Below are 14,286 nucleotides of genomic sequence, written 5' to 3'. Positions count from 1 at the left end.
GCCAAAATCAGGAGTCAGACACTCAGTCAACCAACCAAACCAGGTGCCCTGGTATTGTCATTATTTTTATGATTATTATTGGCTCTCATTCTAGGATTTCCTTACCCTCGTATTTCTTCAGCCCCATTTCTGCAATTGTATAGGTATTTTAAATAAGAGACCTCAAATCTTTTTTTGGAAAGAGTACAAGCAAACAACTACATAAATATATTTTTAATATGTCAGTCACTGTGTTCAGTGCTTGAAGAATACAAAGATAAGCAAAAGATTGTTTCTGTCTTCAAGGAAATGCTCGGTCTAGTCGGGGAGACACACATGCCCACGGCTATAACCCAAGTACAGACTACGGTAAGCCACGCAGTAAAGGTGTGCAAGCGCCAGAAGGACCCAGAAGCTGAGACCTGTGGAGGCTTCCTGAGAAGGTGTCATGGGAGCTACCCTGCCCAGGAGACACGGATGACAGAGCAGGGATTCCAAGTGGAAGGAGCCATGGATGACCCAAGACAGACCCTCCGGGACTGATGTGATCCCCCGTCGCTGCTAGGTCTCAGGGTGCAGGGGAGGGGGGGGCAGTAAATCCCTGCTTTTGCCAGTTCAATTCAAGGGGTGTGGAAAGGGTAAGAAGAGACAACAGACAATGCCCAAGGGCACCTTCCTTTTTCAAGAGAAGGGAAAAAGAGTAAGACCTGAACCCAATCCTGTGCGGTGGGAAGATCCACTTGGCTGCCAGGCCAGGAAACAGCTGTGAACACCAGGTTAAGCAGCACTCGTTTTGAGGGAGGAGGGAATGGAAGGTTTGGGAATGGAAAATGGAAGGAGTCCTCTGCCAGGATCCATCTGCAGTGCCCAGCAAACCCCCAAAGCCTCTGACACTTCCCTTGGGCTCAGAGGTAAAGTCTCCTTTTCCTTCATGGTGTGGGCTCCACTTCAGGTCTTCCAGAACCACATTTTGGCACAATCTCTTAACGTGTTCTATCACCTCTAACCCTGGATGACTTTGGTCCCGCAGACTCTTCCTCCGGTGGTACAGGGAGGGTTCATCACAGTTATCGTCCAGCCCCAAGTGTCCCTAAGAAGTGATGGTGTGGGGGTACCTGGCTGGCTCAGTTAGTAGAGCCTCTGACTCTTGATCTCAGGGTCTTGTGTTCAAGCCCTTCGTTGGGTGGAGCGATTACTTGAAAAAAGAGAGAGAGAGAGAGAGAGACGTCAGTGTTTGCCGCTGGGGCTCCTTTGGGTGGATTGTGCGGTAGAATGTCCAACTGCCGGGTGCTCAGGGCTCATCTCTCCTTCCGTTCCTGAAAATGAATAAGCTACCGGTTTCTGAGTGCCTCTACTGCATCAAGCCCTGTGCAAAGCGCTTTATCTGTGCTCCCAGTGTGCTAACAAGGGGACAGCTCGTGGCCTCTGGAATACAGCAGCAACATGAACTTTTTCTTTCATTTCTGCCCTTGGAGACTTGATCTCCAGAAGTGAAGTGATCAACTTCTAGAATACTTCAGGTGCCATCAGAAAGTTTGGTATCGCTAAGGGCTGTGCTGACAGAAGTGTAGGAATAATTCCAGGTGACCCAGACCCTTTCTTTTTCCAGAAGAAGGGCAGGTAGTATCGGTTTAAATTCCATGTGAAGCATTTACAACCTCATTTTTCTTTGTCAACCTTTCCTTCCTTCTGGATTTTTTTTTTTTTTTTAGGATTTTATTTATCTATTTGACAGACAGAGATCACAAGTAGGCAGAGAAGCAGGCAGAGAGAGAGAGGGGAGGAAGCAGGCTCCCTGCTGAGCAGAGAGCCCAATGCTGGGCTCTATTCCAGAACCCGGGGATCAGGACCAACCAGAGCAGAAAGCAGAGGCTTTAACCTGCTGAGCCACCCAGGCGCCCCTATCGTCTGTTTCTTTAAGGTGGTATTTCCCAAGTTGGCCACTCGTAGGAATCACCTGAAGAGGTTAAAAAAGAGGTGCCACCCTCCCACTCCAAGAAATTGTGATATAATCTGGAGTACAACCTGGGCCTCTGGATTTTTTTTTTTTTAATTCCCAGGTATTCCATACACACACACACACACACACACATACGTATGTGTGTGTGTGTGTGTGTGTGTGTATATATATATATATATAAAGACTTTATTTATTTAGTAATCTCTGTACCCAGTATGGGGCTCGAATTGACCACCCTGAGATCAAGAGTCCCATGCTCGGGCACCTGGGTGGCTCTGTTGGTTGAGCAACTGCCTTTGGCTCAGATCATGATCCTGGAGTCCCGGGATCGAGTCTCTCCCTGTTTGGCAGGGAGTCTGCTTCTGCTTCTCCCTCTGATCCTCCTCCTTCTCATGCCCGCTCTCTCTCTCTCTCTCTCCCATTCTCTCTCTCTCTCTCTCTCTCAAATAAATAAATGGAATCTTTAAAAAAAAAAAAAAAAAGTCACATGCTCTACTGACTGAGCCGGCCAGGTGTCCCAATTACTTCACACATTTAATAACTGCAGAATATATGTGTGTGTGTGTGTGTGTGTATACATATATTTTGTTTGTTTGTTTTTGTTTTGTTTGTTTGTTTTTGAGAGGGAGAGTGCACACAAGCATGAGCACGAGTCAGGGAGAGGCAGAAGGGGAAGAAGAAGAAGAGGGAAAGGATCCCAAGCCAGAGGAGGAGGCAGGGCTCAATCCCACAAGGCTGAGATCCTGACCTGAGTCCAAACCAAGAGTCCGGCTCTTAACCATCTGAGCCACGCAGGCGCGCCAGCTACAGAATATTTCATCGTAGGGATTATATTCATGTATTTAAGCAATCCCTTGGACCTGGACATTTAGGTTGTTTCCAGTAGTTTTGTATTATACACAATGTGCAGGAGACATATTTGCACATATTGTGCAAACATTTCTATAAGATTCATGAGGTGAAATAGCTTAGTCAAAGAACATAATATATAGGTAAGTATTTATACACTTACATATTTATTTCTGGGTTTCGGTCAATGAACAAAGGAAGCACCTCATGTTGTCTTTTGCTCTGTGCATACGTGGACTTATTGTGACGAAGTGGCTTCTGAGGACGGGATCCTTGGCCCTGTGAGGCTGAGGACTGGCAGGGCTGCTGCCGGCCATGACATCCGGGACTAGACTTCAGCCCTTCCGTGGGAGGCAGGAGGGGGGCCAGGGTGCAGAGTCATCCTTCCTCTCCCCGCAGGGTGCCTTTTGATGTGTTGGCCGTGACCTAGGAAGTTGGAGGCACTTTGTGAACTATCAGAAGAGGTGGAACATGCCAGTGAGAATCAACCAGCACTCATTTTGACTGAAGCTAGGCCCTGTCCACAGAGGCAGGGCCTGAAAGAAATGAAGGAGGGTCAGGGGGCAGCAAATCCGAGAGCCATGGTCGAATCTTGACAGGGCTTCTCACAGAGGTGAGGAAGAACTGTCCCTTTTCCTGGCCTGCCCTGCTGACCTAGTGTTTGAAACAAAATGTGGGCTCTTCAGGAGGCCATCTTAGGAGGGCAAGGGGTGCTCAGGTGGGGTCAGCCCTGAGGCCCCAGGAAGGGTCAGGATGATGGCCCGATTTTGGAGCTAGTTGGTAAACATGTAAACAATAGAGTCTGACGAGTTGTGCAGGAGAACGTGAGGTAGGGGTTACCGGACTGTCCTCAGTCCTCAGACTTACACTCAAGGTATGGGGTGGGGGTAGGGAGTAGGGGGTAGACCTGGGCTCACATCTTGCGCTGCTGCTGGTAGCTGACTGCCCCTGACTGCGTGGAGGCTTGGGGCTAGCCTCGCCTCTGAGCCCTTGCCTCGCCTCTGAGCCCTTGCCTCACCTGGAAAATGTGGCCCATACTCACCTGGGTTGTTTTGAGATTCACCTAAGGGACCAGATACAAAGGCACTCAGCGCCGTTCTCAGTTCTTAATAAATAGTGGCTGCATTTATGAGCAGATTAGGAAGCCTAGCAAAAAGATAGGGACCAACATCCTCCAGGACAGTCCCCACGTGGGGCCTGGAACGGAGATGCTGGAGGCTACTAGCACGCGGCTGCTGGGACGTTCTGTCCTTGGACAAAGGGCCTGCTCCTGCCGCCGCTGCCGCCGCTGCTGCCGCCGCATTCTAGCCTGGGGACTTGAGCCTGGTGTCCCTGTCGCTATTCCTGCCTTGGCCCCGTTTCCCCGGCAAGTACCCTGAACCTCCAGACAAGTACCCTCAACTGTGACGAGGGTCCAGGGGTCTCGTGCACGAGGGTCCAGGGGTCTCATGGGCCCATGGCCCTGGCCGTGGCCCGGTGGGAAAGAGGGGAGTGGCGTTGGCAGTGGGGAAGCTGTAAAAAATGTAAATGGTGCGGCATGGAGCATGGCTCCAGCTGTCTAGCACTCTCCGGAGCTGGCGAGAGCCCAAGGAGGGAGCCCCAGACCCCGGGCGCCTTTTGTCCCTGGTCTTGGCTATGTAAAAGGTGGGGGAAGGGGCAAGAATCCGTGGAACTTGTCCATTCATCGAAGCCCCCCTGCTGCCAGCAGGTGCGAGGGTGGGGGAGGGAGATGCGGACTCTGGCCTGGAAGGTTTAGAAATAAGAATTGCAACTCAGCATGCAGTGGACTGACAAACAGATTCCTCAGGTTCTCCCTCTACGGCTGTGAACCTTCAGGCCAGCCAGACTCCATCCTGCTTTGAATGCGGCCGTGAACTGGTTCCCCGCCCCCCAGTGGGCCTCCAACCGCCCCTCTCCCTCTCGCCTGGTCCCAAATCCCAGCTTTGCTCACTCTGCCAAAGAACGCTGCTTCGCCAGGCCTCCTCCCAAGCCCGTTTGATTTTCGGAGGTTTTTGTTTGTTTTTCTTTGTCTGCTCCTCTCTGGCTTCCAGCACCTTCTCCAAAACACCACATTCAAGCATTTAGATGTTGCTTGGACCGAAGTCTTATAAAAAGCAGTGTGGGGAGAGGAAGGACTGGGAACCACACAAACCTGAGTCCGAACCCTGCCCTGACCGTCCCAGCTGAGTGTGTTCAAGGCAAGTCTCAAACCTTCCCAAGCCTGAGTGTTCTGTAGGTAGAATGGAAATTCCCTTTGTTCTTCCCTCTCAAGGTTCTTGTACAAATTAAACACTAAGTTAATGTTTAGAAAGCTCTTAGCACAATTCTTGGCACAGAATAGATGCTCAATGAATACTAAGTTATTCCCCATAATAGTCCTAGGAAAATAAGGCGGAACCTCCCTACAGTCTTGTTTCGATTTCTATTTCCCTGTTGCTAGACAGATTAATCTTTTTTTGTATGTATATTGGCCATTTGCATATCTTATGTGAGTTGTCTCTTCATATCTGCCATCCATCTTTTTCTTTTCTTCTTCTTTTTTTTTTAAGATTATATTTATTTAGTTGACAGAGAGAAATGCAGCTAGAGAGGGAACACAAGCAGAGGGAATGCGGGAGGGAGAAGCAAGGAGCCCTATGCGGGGCTCGATCCCAAGACCTTGGGATCACGAACTGAGCCAAAGGCAGACGCTTAGCGACTGAGCCGCCCAGGCATCCGGGGCATCCACTTTTCTTTTAGGGTTTTATGGGCTTTTTATGGGTCTTTGGTTTAATGATTGGTGGAATACCTTTATACATTCTGAAGTTCTTTGTTAATACAGTCTACAGATTTTTTTCTTTTGGCCTGTTACTTGCTTTGGCTTTTTTTTTTTTTTTTTAAGATTTTATTTTTAAGTCCTCTCCACACCCCACATGGGGCTTGAACTTACAACAACCCAGAGACCAAGAGGGAGTCTTCTACTGACTAATCCGGCCAGGTGCCCCGCTTTGGGCTTTTTGCTGTCTTTCAACGTACAGAGTCCGTTTTTCTTTCTACACAGTGTACGCCCAAATCTACCTATAAGGGCAGGGTTCTCTATAGGGTGATTTAGTTGGCAGTTTTGGGGGCCGCAGTGACTCTCCCCTTGACCAGTGCCCGGCCCAGAGGTTTCTCAAACCTTCCATTGTTCTTTAAACAAACGGGAAAAAGCTGCGGTATCGTTTGACCGATCCTGCCGAATCCTACTTCTGTCCCCAAATGTACACACTCCCACCTACTGGTTTCTGGAAGGATCACATCTTTCTTTTACTGGCTGGCTGATTTGGGAAAACGCCAAGATCTGACTGAGAAATTAGCAGCTGAATGAGACTGTGGAGGTCCTCCATTAACCCTCTCTTTGGGGCTCAGGGCTGACTAGATCTCTCCATAGTCCCCATCCCAGCCATTTGCCAAGACTCACATTAACTGACCATTTACCTGATGTATTTCTGAGAAGTTGTGTGTAAATCTAATTTGATAGATTGTATTTTAATGCTCTGGGAGAGAAGGAAATTAAAATAAATGTTGTAAATTCTAACTCATTTATTGGGCGCTTAGCATGTGCCATCCGCTGACGAAGCGCTTTAAAGACCTTATTTAATCCTCATCACCATGAGGAAAGCTCAAAAATGTCTCCATTTTATAAATAAGGATCCTGAAGATCGAAGGGGTTATTAGGTAGCTTGGCCAAGGTCACCCAGTTGGAATGTTGCCAGATTGGCAAATAAACGTGTAGGGGCCCAGTGAAATTTGAATTTCATATAAACGAGTAATTTTTTTCATATAGCAGACCTCAGAGATTGCATATGCAGTATTTTATTTGGCAACTCTATCCACACGCACGTTAAGTGGGGAATGTGAACTGGAATCCAAGTCTCCTGATTGCCTGGCGCCTTCCAGTGGTAAGACCACAGAGTACGCGCATGGGATTCTTTGAAAAGGGAAGCACCTTCTTATACTAAGTTTTGGGCTCCGCCTCAGACATGCTGAGTAAAGGGTCTGGGGGCGGTTACATCCTTAGCAAGCACCCTCAGCAATGAGCCCCCTGCAGATGGAGTCATCTGCACTCTGAATTTTTTTTTTTTAGGGGGCGCCTGGGTGGCTCAGCGGGTTAAGCCACTGCCTTCTGCTCAGGTCATGATCTCAGGGTCCTGGGATCGAGCCCCGCAGCGGGCTTTCTGCTCAGCAGGGAGCCTGCTTCCTCCTCTCTCTGCCGGCCTCTCTGCCTGCTTGTCATCTCTCTCTGTCAAATAAGTAAATAAAATCTTTAAAAAAAAAAAAAGAAGTCTTTTTTTTTAAAAAAAGATTATTTATTTATTTATTTGGCAGAGATCACAAGTAGGCAGAGAGGCAGGCAGAAAGAGAGGAGGAAGCAAGCTCCCTGCTGAGCAGAGAGTCCGACGCAAGGCTCCATCCCAGGACCCTGAGATCATGACCTGAGCTGAAGGCAGAGGCTTAACCCACTAAGCCACCCAGGCGCTCCTGTGCTCTGACTTTTGAGAGCACTTCGTATGTACCCAGCTTGCAAATATAGATGCCCATATTCTGCGGTCTTATGGTTGCCAACATTCCTAGTAACTCTTCACATTCCTTCAGTCATCCATCCATTCAACTCCCTGACAGGTATTTACAGCTGGAGGGCCTGTCCTGCCAGCCAGAGATAAAAAGATGAATTAGACGCAGCCCCTGCCCTTGAGGAGCACAGACAGGTAAGTAAACAGATGCATTAGGTAGGTGGTGGGTGATAGATATTTGGTCCAAAACAGAGGGGGTCGGGGTGGGAGGAGTCAGATACAAATTCCAGAAGATTCGCTTCAGCCAAGTCTTGAAGAGTCCATAGTGGGGCACCTGGGAGGCTCAGGTCATGATCCCAGGATCCTGGGATCAAGGCCCTCATTGGGCTCCCTGCTCCACAGGAAGCCTCTTTCTCCCTCTCGCACTCCCCCTGCTAGTGTTCCCTCTCTCGCTGCATTTCTCTGTGTCAACTAAATAAATATAATCTTAAAAAAAAAACAATTTATTAAGGGTCCATAGTTTTGTTTTCCTCTGAAGGGATATAACACAGGATGATGGATATAAATTTTAGCTAGTGGTTATATCTTGCCTTAAGAGATAAATTCAGATGAAGGAGAAAATGAACACAAGGGCTCCAGAGTCAGACCTCTTGGTTATATACAAGTTCCACCACTTACTGGTCATGAAACCGTGGCCATGTACTAACCCATCCTCTCCGTGCCTCAATTTGTCTTCTGGGAAATGGGGATGACAACATTATCTTCCTCATTGGTTTGGTATACAATTGAGGAATCCATATAAAGAATAAAATGCCGGGGGTATAGCTCAGTGATAGAGCATTTGACTAAAGAATAAAATGCCTACCACAGCTCCTGAAAAGTAGTAAGGATACAATGGAGGTCCACATTGACAATTTCCCCTTCTCTTCTAGATCTTTCCTTCAGCCTAACAAATGCATTGTATTATCTTTCCATCCTTGACCTCCGATCCTCCTCTGACTATTGGTACATGGTCTGTTGCTTTTTTTTTTAATGGCACAACTCAGAATTATCTTTTCCTAATTGCCTATTTCTACTTTCTCACCTCCTCTCTCCTGACCTCTCTCCATGGAACCTGCCTTTGGCAAAGCTGCGGCTAACCTTCACAGTGCAGTTCCAGTGGGCAATTCTGTTTCTGTCTCCATAACCCCACAGCAGTATTCGATGCAGCTGGTAGTGCTTGCTTCCCTTGGCTCCCGGGCACCACACTCACCTGGTTTTCTCCTCCTCCTTCCCTGCTGCTGCTTCCCCATCTCCTTGGCTGCTTCCTCCTCCTCCTGTCCTGGTCCTACTCCTAGATGTGAAAGTCCACAGGGCTCAGTCCTTCTCTGTCTAAAGTCACTTCTTAGGTGATCTCTTGTAATCTACTGATTTAAAATCCCACCTTTTTTCTGATGATTCCCACGTTGATAGCACCCACTCATATCTCTCCTGAACTCAAGCCTAAACAGCCAATTGCCTGTGTAACATCACCACTGAGTGTCCAGTAGGCATCTTTGATTCAGCCCATCCGTAAACAGACTCATGACTTACCACCTGTCCCTACCCAGAATCTGTTCTTCCTTCAGAGTTTCCCATCCCAGTAAATAGTACCCTCATTCACTCGGTTGTCCAGGCCAAAAGGCTTAGTTAGAATCACTCTTGATTCCTCTTTCTCTCATTCCCCACACTCAAACTCAAATTATTTCCATTCTATTTTCTTTCTTTCTTTTTTTAAGATTTTATTTATTTATTTAAGAGTGAGAGAGAGAACATGAGAGTGGAGAAGGTCAGAGGGAGACGCAGACTCCCCACGAAGGTAAGGTGGAACTCGATCCTGGGATTCCAGGATCATGACCAGAGCTGAAGGCAGTCGCCCAACCGACTGAGCCACCCAGGCGCCCTATGCATTCCAGTTTCAAAGAGCATCCCACATCGGATACTTCTCACTTCCTCCGAAGCAAGGTTTCTTAGCTTCCATACTTTGGACATTCTGGATTAGGGAACTCTTTGTTCTGAGAGCTGGCCAGTGCTTTGTTGCTGGATGCTCGGCTGCATCTGTGGTCTTTCCCCAATAGATGCTAGTAGCATCTTCCTGGTTGTGACAACCAAAAATATCTCCAGCTGTCACCAAATGTCCCTGGCCTGGGTAGTAGGGGATGGACAGGGAGGGACAAAATCACCATGGTTGAGAACCATGTCTCCACAGCTACCATTCCCTAGTTTCAACCATTATTCCCTCCTACGAGATAACCTCCTCACTGATTTCCCTACCTCCATTCTAGCTCCTCATTCTCTATATAGCAGCAACCAGAGTAATTTTTTTTTTTTTAATTTACTCAAAATAGGCTCCATGCCCAGTGTGGGACTTGAACTCATAATCCTGAGACCAAGAGTTGCATGCTTTACTGACTGAGTTAGCCAGGCACCCCTGAATGAATTATCCTTTAACTCTTTTTTTTTTTTTTAAGAGTTTATTTATTTATTTGAGAGACACAGAGTGAGCAAGAGAGAGCATATGAGCAGGGGCAGAGGCAGAGACAGAAGCAGGCTCCCTGTTGAGCAAAGAGCCTGCTGTGGGGCTTGATCCCAGGACCCTGGGATCATGACCTGAGCTGAAAGCAGACCCTTAAGGATTGTGCCACTCAGGCACCCCAAGGCTCCAACTTTTTAACAGACATGGAACTCAGGGAGCAGAACCTTTCAAAAATGATTTACTTCTGGATTGGGAACAAGCCCAGATGGTTTCGAATCTAGAAGACATGACAGCAGGACTCTGCTCAGCTAACAACTCTATTCCTCCTGCTCTGTCCTCTTTTTGTCTGGAAGCAAATTGAACATGCTGGTGTCATATGGGGAAGCTGCATCAGGCCTTTGAACCGGCTACACTGCAGGTATTTTGACCTTGTCAGCCCATAGGATACATTTCAGATTAAGTGATTATTCTTGAGTATTTTTATACACTGTTTCATCTTTGTCTTTTTTAGGATTTTATTTATTTATTTGACAGAGAGTGAACCCACATAAGCCGTGGGAGCAGCCGGCAGAAGCAGAGGGAAAGGGAAAAGCAGATCCCCCGTGGAGCAGGGAGACCCATGGACTCAGATCATGAACTGAGCTTAAGGCAGATACTTAGCCCACTGAGCCGCCCAGGCACCTGTTTTGTCTTTTTCAAGAACATTCACACCACTCGGTAATTTCTTGTGATGGCTGTGAACTGCAGCTCCGCTTTCCCAAATATACAGCGAAACTGGGGGTTAGACGGTTAACTTCATTCCAAAAGTGTTTACTGAACACCTTCTATGTGCCAGGTGCTGGGCTGGGTCATGCCGGACAGGAGGATCACTAGGCAGGCATGCAGGAGCGAGAGGCAGGAATATTCTGTCTATAACTGAGGTGTGAACCAAGAGTTGAGAGAAGGTGATGAGATTGTTTCTATATTGGGAGACAACTTTTGGGAAGGTTTTATTGTGTGGGTGACACTTTTTTTTAAACCCACTTTAAACATGCTGGCTCTTTTGTTCTTTCTATTCCTTGTATTCCTAATTTCTACAGATTCCAATTATTTTCAATGGGTGTATACTTAGACACACACAAACATGCATTATAAAAATAAAATATGGGGGTGCCTGGGTGGCTCAGTGGGTTAAAGCCTCTGCCTTTGGTTCAGGTCGTGATCCTAGGGTTCTGGGATCGAGCCCCGCGTTGGGCTCTCTGCTCAGCAGGGAGCCTACTTTCCTTCCTCTCTCTCTGCCTGCCTCTCTGCCTACATGGGATCTCCGTCTGTCAAATAAATAAAATCTTAAAATAAAATAAAATATGGATTCTGACTTCTTTTAAACTTAACCATATTTTGGCTCTATCCAAGGATATTCATTGCTGGAGTCTGTGTATTAGCAAGACCTAAAGCCCACTAAAATATCCACCAGTAGGGAACTGAATAAATAGTTCTCTTTAGGTGGCATATTTTACAGGGGGAAAAAATGAGATAGGTATGTTTGGTATGGAACAGTCTCCAAGCTACACTGTAAAGCATAAAAAGCTAAGGTGCCTGGGTGGCTCAGTCAGTTAATCGGGGGACTCTTGATTTCGGCTCAGGTCAGGATCTCAGGGTCCTGAGATGGAGCCCTGTGTCGAGGTCCATGCTCAGCGGGGAGTCTCCTTGGGATTCTCTCTCTCTCTCTCTTTTTTTTTTTTTAAGATCTTATTTATTTGACAGAGATCAGAAGTAGGCAGAGCAGCAGGCGGGGGGTGGGGGGAAGCAGGCTCCCCAGTGAGCAGAGAGCCCGATGAGGAGCTTGATCTCAGGACCCTGAGATCATGACCTGAGCCGAAGACAGAGGCTGAACACACTGACCCACCCAGGCGCCCCTGGGATTCTCTCTCTCCCTTTCCCCTTCCACCTGTTCATGTGTGTGCTCTCTCTCTCTCAATAAATAAACAAAATCTTTTTTAAAAGTGTAAAAAGCAAAAAAAAAAAAAAAAGTGTAAAAAGCAAGCTGTGAGAGTTTTTAAAAGGAAAAGATGGGTATATGTATATGTGTGTGTGAGAGAGAAAATAATAATCACACATATAAGTTTCTATATATATAAAACATTTCTGGAAAAATTCCTAAGAAACCATGAACAGTGGCTGTCTCTGGGATGGAAGACAGACTTATTTTTCATTATTTACCGTATCATCTTGTGTGAATTTTTTTTTTTTTTTGCTGGTGTTTAAAAATTTTGTTCTTTCTTTTTTTTTTTTTTTTCCTTTTAATAATCTCTGCACTCAGCGTGGAGCTCGAACTCACAACACTGAGATCAAGAGTCACATGCTTTTCTGAATGAGCCAGCCAGGCGCCCCTATTAACTAGTGCCTGGCACATAGAGGTGTTCAGTTTAAATTTTTCAGTTAAAAATATAGTTAATCGGTGGGGCACCTGGGTGGCTCAGTGGGTTAAGCCTCTGCCTTCGGCTCAGGTCATGATCCTGGGGTCCTGGGATCGAGCCCCGAATCAGGCTCTCTGCTCGGCAGGGAGCCTGCTTCCCTCTCTCTCTCTGCCTGCCTCCCTCTGCCTGCCTATGATCTCTCTTTCTGTCAAAAAAAAAAAAACAAAAAAAAAACACAAAAAAAACTTAAAAAAAAAAAAAATATATATATATATATAGTTAATTGGGGCACCTGGCTGACTCAGTCAGTAGAGCATGTGGCTCCTGATCTCAGTATTGTGAGTTCGAGCCCTCCACTGAGTGTAGAGATGACCAACAAAAACAAACTTAAAGAAAAAAAAACCTAGTTAATTAAAAATAAACTACACAACATAGCATGGGCATTTCTCCTGTGTATACACAGTTTTCCTGTGTATAACTCTAATTGCCACGTATTGTTTAGATAGTTCACATGTATTAACTTACTATGCCCCACAACAACCCTCAATCATTCCATTTCACAAATAAGGAAACTGAGGCAACTTTCCCAAGGTCACACAGATATTAGGTGGTGGAACAGGCATTTAAATCCATGGGACCTGGGTCTGAAGTCCCTGCTCTTAACCATCTGTGAGGACACTGCTCTCCTCCAGATTAAGGGCTGCAAAGTGTATTCAACCAAGTCATAGCCTTTATCTAACCACTTCTCCTTTGATATGCATTCTGGTTGCTTCTCGGACTTGACTATTACCTACCAGGCTGCAGAAACACCCTTGTGATTACCCTTTTGTGCTCTTGGGTAAATACATTTATAAGAGAAGTCTGGGAAATGAAACCACTGCATTGTCTAAAATTTGGTAGTTATTGTCAAATTACATCCCATTGTTTTATTTCACTAATGTGTTCTCCCCTTGTCTGCGTATGAGAATGAGGAAGTAGCCCAGAAGTCCAGTAGCTAGAAAAGGGGAAGCTCGGTCCTAGATGAAAAGAGAATGAGCAGAGACACTGACCTGTGTGCTCTGTGAGGTCGACTAGCTCATCTTTGTTCAACAAATAGTTATTGTGCCCTTCCTGAGTGCGTTGGGACAATGGAGACGGAGTCATGGCACACACCGACATGGTCTATGCTTTCATGGGATAGACAGTCTATGGAGAGAGACGGTAATGAAGTAAACACAGGGTGAAAATATAACAACAATGTGCAAGAAATGCTATGGGGGAGAAAATGGAGTGCTGCGGGAGGGAATAATGGAGGCTTTCTTTTGAGAGGTTGGTCAGGGGAGGTCCTTCTGGGGAAGAGACGTTGCACTGGGGACGGAAGGAAGAGTCGAAATTTACAGAAGAGTTGAAGGGAGCAAGGCTGTTTCCCGGCCCCTAAAGAAGTTGGAGTGGCAGGTGGGGCCAAGGCCTGAGAGCCTTTTTGGGGGTGGGGGGGTAGGGGCCCTAGAGCCTTTTGAAGTACTGAAGGGTTTAAGTGAGGTGTTGATCTCGTTTACATTTTTGCAGATTCTCATCTGCCATGTAGGGACTGGATCAGAGCAGGAACAAGAATTTAAGTAGGGAAAGGGGCTAGGAGGCTTGCCTAATTAGGGTGGCGGAGAGGAGCCTGTGGACTAAAAGAGTCTCCCAAGATGCCAGGTGTGGACTTCATTTGGATCCTGATTTTTGTTTTTTTTAAAGATTTTATTTATTTATTTGACAGACAGAGATCACAAGTAGGCAGAGAGGCAGGCAGAGAGAGAGGAGGGAAGCAGGCTCCCCGCCGAGCAGAGAGCCCGATGCGGGGCTTGATCCCAGGACCCTGAGACCATGACCTGAGCCGAAGGCAGAGGCTTTAACCCACTGAGCCACCCAAGTGCCCCTAGAAATGTAAACTAATATATTAATGAATGACATGATTCATATAACATTTTGTTATGTTTCATTATAGTTTTTCCTATGCAGATATTTATATCTATATCATATAGATATAAAAATATCTATATCATATAGATATAAAAATACCTATATCATATAGATATAAAAATATCTATATCT

General features: G+C 46.5%; 1 long non-coding RNA gene across 1 annotated transcript; it reads right to left on the bottom strand.

Moving 5' to 3' along the window:
• Nucleotides 1-1,236: 1,236 nt before the first annotated feature.
• LOC122893430 lies at nt 1,237-5,030 on the bottom strand. Its single transcript, XR_006381628.1, has 3 exons — nt 4,740-5,030; nt 2,952-3,214; nt 1,237-1,295 (listed from the first exon to the last, which is right to left on the bottom strand). It is a non-coding gene; the product is annotated as an uncharacterized LOC122893430 (long non-coding RNA).
• Between the last annotated feature and the right edge of the window lie 9,256 nt (nt 5,031-14,286).

The sequence above is a fragment of the Neovison vison genome, chromosome 13, assembly GCF_020171115.1.
Source record: "Neovison vison isolate M4711 chromosome 13, ASM_NN_V1, whole genome shotgun sequence".
NCBI lineage: Eukaryota > Metazoa > Chordata > Mammalia > Carnivora > Mustelidae > Neogale > Neogale vison.
Note: the sequence above shows the minus strand (reverse complement) of the source record. Positions and strands in the feature narration are given on the sequence as shown.